Source organism: Hydra vulgaris, chromosome 11 (assembly GCF_038396675.1).
Source record: "Hydra vulgaris chromosome 11, alternate assembly HydraT2T_AEP".
In the NCBI taxonomy this organism is placed as follows: domain Eukaryota; kingdom Metazoa; phylum Cnidaria; class Hydrozoa; order Anthoathecata; family Hydridae; genus Hydra; species Hydra vulgaris.
Window position 1 is genome coordinate 42,713,467 of NC_088930.1, and position 6,534 is coordinate 42,720,000.

Sequence of the window (6,534 nt, forward strand, 5' to 3'; positions counted from 1 at the left end):
TACAAAATCCTTGGTTATCTGAAAGTTTTTCCATAAATTGTTGATATTATTAAAAAAAAAAAAACCAGAATAAAATTTATTTAATAAAAAAGCTGCGTTTTTAGGCCAAAACCTAGAGTTGATGTATGTACACTCCTTGCATTTTTAACCTATTAAAGTCAGTAGATCTATGTATTTTCCCTGCAGGTTCTAACTTTGATATTTTTAAAGTAAAAGCTTTGTAAAGTTCTCAAAACTAGTGTTGTTATCAACTTTGACTAAATTAGTCAAAATTAGTCGACTTTGAAAAATCAAATAGTCAATTTAATTGACTATGGACTTCCTACTAATCAACTAAAGGTCAAATACTCAATTAAAAATCTTAAAATCTTTATATTTCATTCAATTTAACTTTTTAATCTTTAGTTTTTGTTTGCTCTTTTAATAACAATAGTATGCACTATTATAACTATTACCTAGTTTTTTGTTTACTCTTCAGGGCTGCTACAAGCTGGCTCACGACCCTGGGGCAAAACTAATTTGTGATGCTACAAAATCTAAATGTCATCTATACAACCACATTGTAAACATGATTGTAATTACTTTTTGATATATAGCCACTGCTTCACAAAATGACTCTTAATTCGAACCTCTTTTCCCGAAAAAAAATGGGAGTATGATAGTACAAGTATGTAGTACATTAGAATTAGTTTTGAAATCTTTTTTCATTGTCCGTGAAAGAAAAATTGATTTGAATTTTCGATTTTATTGCTTTGAACAAATGAGTTACATTTTTTATTTAAAACATTATAGGGTAGTCCTGATAATTACTGAGCTTTTTGAACCAATGTCAGCGATGGTTGAAGTCATGGTGAAGTGATTCTGTTGCTTGCTTTTAATAGATGCTCAGTAAGTTTTTATGGCAATCAATAAACTGTGTTACATAAAAAAAGACAGTATGCGTTTTTGGAGTGACACTTGCATTTGGAAGCTTGAGGTAAGAATCCTTGAATTCTTCAATGAAGATGTGATAGTTGTTTTGAGGAACATTTCCAATGGAGGCATGAATAACTACATCAAACTTTCTGAATGTGTCAAAGAATGGAAATAAAAAATAAGAATGCTTTTCCGCAAGTTGTTGAAGCAAATCAATATTTCATAAAGGCTTTCTGCACTCATTGCCTGCAAATTGCACTTTATATGAAAGTTCATCATTTTTTGCCGCTCTGGTGCATTTTTCTACTGCAGACTTTTGAAGAGGTGGTTAACAGCACCAAGAAGCAAGTAAAGTTCCATGGGTGGAATGAAGTGGCGCACTGGTTAGAGCGCTTGCTTTGTAAGCAGGAGATCCAGGTTCGAAACAAGCTCTGGACATATTTTTGCAACACGGTAAGGAAGGAGGCATGAACTTCCTGGTTAAATACACTTCCGCGGTGCTCTGTGACAAGACTGTTAGGACTTCTTGGGGCACCTAAAATTAAAAAAATTAACAACAACAAAAAAAAATCCAAGATGAGTGTTCTTTCACAAAATTTAATAACTGACTTATGCACAACATTCTGAAAACCCTTAGCTTTTTTTGTTCGGGCACCTGTTGCTTGGAACCATGTATAATTAATTTAAATAGAGAAATATGTTCATTGCTCACCACTCTGATTAATATTCTTTCTCAAGACTCAATTTGTCCATGATCTGCTTTACATTGTCATAATTTTTAGAGTGGTTTTTTGCGATTTTCAACACATTAGTGAAGCATCACCTGAAGTTGATGCTTCACTACTGAGTCCTTGAAGAGAGGTTTTTTAATCAGGGCAGAAACATTTGGTTCTTAACCAATAACCCTAGAGACACTTTCAGGAACCCCCCATCCTCCATCAAATTCCACCTTGATAAGTTCATTTGACTGAGGACCTTTGATCTGAAATAGAGTGTTTCCTAGAGCTTTAACATCTTTGCAATACACCAATAGATGTTTGGAAATGCTTTCCAAGAAACTCAAATTTTTCCTTGAAGTTTTTTTCAACTACTCACTGGGGAGCTACTTTGTTAAGTGTTTAAAATTCCAGTCTGGTTTTAAACTTGTAGAAGTTGTTGAGCAGTCAAGGTGGATGTAGCTGCTGAAAGTTCTCTTTGTCTTAAAACAAAAGCATATGAGTTATTAAAACAAAAGGATATTAAGCATATATGATTAAAAGAAAATGTTTTTCACCTGGAATAATTGGAAGATGCCTTCTTATTCCTTGACTAAGACACAAAATGTAATGGGGTGAAGGAACCTTGTTAGCTATAACAGAAGCAGCTACTCTTTCTTCTGCTTTTATATCTTTTGCTGCAACTTCAAGCAAGCTCTGTTGAACCATTCCTTGTGTGTAAAAATGAAAAATATGCTGAACAAAGTTTCTCAACAACTGGCTATTTTGGCTGACTGGTTGTGTTTGTTGTTCCAATCGGCCGAGGGCTTCCAAACTTGGGTTTTTCCACATAACAAATCATGCAATCACATGGTGATTCTCTTGTTGCAGGACAAACCTTTATGTTTTGGAAGTCAGGCGGTAAGGAAAGTTGAACATCTTCACGATTGTTTCTAAGACCTACTCGACAGTTTTTGCAGATACTAATTGGGACTCTTTAATCTTCAAAGTTGATAGCTCGACAAAAAACTTCTTGACAGCGTTTAATCTTAAAGTCAGTCAGTTGCCTGTTAGTTTTTATTTAAACATAGAAAACAGATAGTTTTTCTGTTGTCATCATATAGTTTTGCTAGATTCAGCATTTTAAATAGTTTTGCACTTGTATTTTGCTCAAAAGACACAATGAAACTGTTTGAAAGCCTTTCCCAGAATTTCAAAATCAATAAGGGGTCTAGGAACTCTTTCTTAAACAAGTTGCTTATTTTTGTTAGTAACTTATGTGACACAAATATACAATTTTTATGTAAAAAATGTTTTACTTCATTTTATCCTGTCAATAGGCCAATAATCTTGTCAATAGGCCAAAAAAACAAAAAATTTTCAAATAAATTTTTCTTTCACAAATGATGATATAAGATTTCAAAACCAACTAATTGGGGTCTGGAAATAGATTTTCCCGTTGTCAAAGTAGCCCTTCTCTTATATTGTTTTGCTCCATTATTATTTAAATAATATTAAAAATAGAAAATAAATATAAATTACTTTATTGTTTTTATTACTATTTATTTCAAGAAAATAAATAATTCCCAGACTTAGACTAAATCAACTTAGTCAATTTCAAAAATGTATTAGTCGAATTTAGTCAACTTTAGAAAACATATTAGTTGATTTAGTCAACAGTCAAATTATTTAACACTACTCAAAACAATTTTTTATTAGCCTGTAATTTATATTTTTTCACACAAATTTTAAACTCAAAAAGGAAAACTCAGAAAATTTAGTAGATCTAAAAGTATTTTTGCAGAGCAACAATATTTTTGTTATGCGAACTTTTGCATTAACATTTATTAGAATCACATATGCCCATTTAGTCAGGTCAGTGTATTTATGACTACATTATTTAAAAACACAGCTTACAAGTTTATGATTACAGGCTTGGACAGCTATGTCCAAATAAGTATAATATATGCAAACAAAAATTCCTTTATAATCTTTTAGACAATAAGGTGGTTTTAAAAACTTGTTTATTAACTCAATCTACAAAACCCTTGTAACTAAAGCAAAAAAAAAAAAAAATATATATATATATATATATAAATATTTTATATATATTTTTGTATATAAATCAACATAGTTCTCCACAAAATGGCCTTTTTTGTTATAACTCATATTTCAAATTTAAGAGATTTGTGGCAATCAAAAAAAAAAGATTAACCTCTGTAACTATAACTGCCCTATTATAAAATGCCCAAAATAAAAGAGTGAAAAAAAATCATACAATGTTTTAAAAGTAAAACCAATAACTGTCATTGTTGTTTTTAAATTCCAGGCACAACCATGAAAGGATTTATTGGGGTGGTGACATCTTAAATCATAGATAATAATGGCTAGGCTATTGGCTTTGTACAAACTAGTATTGCTATAAAAAATTTATTATTGAAGTTAGTAGTTAATCTCCAAAATGCAAGCATACTCTAAGATTTTGAATAAATACCCCAGCTCTTTGTACCACCACTTTTCTATTATTTTAGGACTTTTTTCATTAATCAATATGCATATTGTTTTTTGTTTTAAAACTACCATAAAAAAGTTGATGATAAAAATAATTTTAAGTAATCAAAAACTCAAGCTTAACTTAAAATACAAACAACCAAAAGTTTACATGAGATTGATAAATTAGCAAGAACACAACACAAAATTCTATAAAAAAAAAAGTTATAACAACATACAGTTACTAAAAATTCATAGGTCTAATAATTTAATTGTCCTCAATAAATATTATTTCATTACATAAAATGGATTTACATTGTTTCTAAGAAGTTATTTATGCATCTACTTTTAAACTCCCTCCCTATGTTTATACATATTCTTAATAAACCTTGTTATTATTACCCCTTGCCTCGCTTAATCAAAAGTTGAGTAGGTAGGGAGAAAGGGTTCATTTAAAAAATCATTATCAAGTTTGCTAATGATGTAAGAACCAAACCAAAAAAATCTTTTAGAAATAAAAGAATACAAAAGCACAACAAACATTATAAAAATAATATATGAATTAGTGTCCTATTATAAATAATATATGAATTAGTGTCATATAATAAATAATATATGAATTAAAGGGTGATAACTAAAACTTTGGTCAAACAATACTTAATTATTTCTTTAAGTTGTGAAAGTTTTCTTGCTTGCCAATTATTCTTATACACAAGACCTTTCAATATTGACCAAAAATTTTTAATGGGCCTGCATTCAGGTAAATTTGGCGGATTATCTTTTTTTGGTACAATTTCAATAATTTTAGCCGTAAAATATTCCAATACGCTTTTGGCATAATGAGCAGATGCAAGGTATGGTCAGAACACACAATTATTATTTAAATAATGCTCTTCTATAAACAGGATAAGTCTCTTTTGAACACAATGCTCTAAGTAAATAAACTGGTTAATAGCGTTGCTAGATTCTCGAAAATATAGTTTTGAGGTACCTTTGGCTGAAATAGGGATCCAGACCATTATTTTTTTGGAAACTTCTCATTTTGGCTGTATTTTACATTCAGTGGAGTCAATAAAGTATCACTGGAGTAGTAACTTCCATTGGAGTAACTTCCACTGGAGTAACTTCCAATGGAGTAGTTATTTCCATTTATCGAGCTTTGATTTAAAGTAAAATACGAATCATTGTCAATGATCCATTCAAAGTCTTGGTAATTTTGGTAAAGCCGACTGCAGCATGTTCGAATTCTTAGCATCATTTGCTTATCTCTGTTCGGAATCTTTTGCTTTTTATAACATTTGATAGCAGACTGATTTCTAAGTATTTTATTCACATACGGTTGCAAAATACTGAATTTAGGAGCTATTTGCCTCTGATAAATACCATCTTGATGGTCAAACATGGTTTTAAGCTTAGAATTCTTACTTTTTTATATTTTTTTGGCTATACAACCACTTCCAGGTTTTCTTTCATGACCAAATTTGTTGTCAGCATGTTTTATTATGTCATAAATGGTAGTTCTTGGAATATTTTCAGCAAGAAAATGCTTTACTGTGTTTTGCCGAGATTTATATTTTCCAAATAAAACTCATACACACGTTTCCGCTGCTCATCTTCGTTTTTTTGGTTCACCTTGATTTTTAAATGATTGATTCAAATACTTTTTATGTTTTTCTAAAAAAAGAATATGTGAGCTAAATAAATATATTTTAATTATTATGTATACTTATTTTAACCCGAAGCAAAATTAACTTTAACTTTGTCCGGACTTTTAGTTATCACCCGTTAGTGTCACATAATAAATAATATATGAATTAGTGTCACATAGTAAATAATATATAAATTAATATCAGACAAGAGCTTATTAAAAAAACATATTTTTAATTCTCAAACCTACATCATGATTTTTTAAAATGTTTCATAATCATAACAGCAAATTAGAAGAAGTTTCAGAGCAAAAGCTTAGGTTTCAGAGCATCATGAGAAATCTTGTAATTAACTGATCAAAGCTCTATCCCGTTAAAACTTTTACAATGTAACTACAATTTTATATACTTCATTAAACATAAAAAATAGTCAAAATTTTTATAGAATGATTTATTTTTACATGCATACATTACATTTTTTATGTATACTTTATGTAGCAACATAGCAAAATATTTATCTTAAACTTGTTTTACAAAATTCATTTAGAATTAACATATAGATTTATTATCATTTAATATTTAGAATATTAGAAACAGTATTGGAACTGGTCTAAATTTTATGGCTAGGATAACTTGTACCCAAACTTCTTTAACAACTATTGACACATTAAACTAAGGATTTATTGTGTGTTAATTATTTGTTTATGTAATGATTGTGTAATAAAACCTTCTTTTTTTTAATATATAAGAACAGTTTTGATCAAACTTAAATTAACTTTTAAAATAAT

General features: G+C 29.4%; 1 protein-coding gene across 2 annotated transcripts in view; it reads right to left on the reverse strand.

The window, feature by feature from the left end:
• Positions 1-6,534, reverse strand: part of LOC101235467 (sterol regulatory element-binding protein cleavage-activating protein) — an 87,811-nt gene that overhangs the window by 38,669 nt on the left and 42,608 nt on the right. The window lies entirely within an intron of this gene.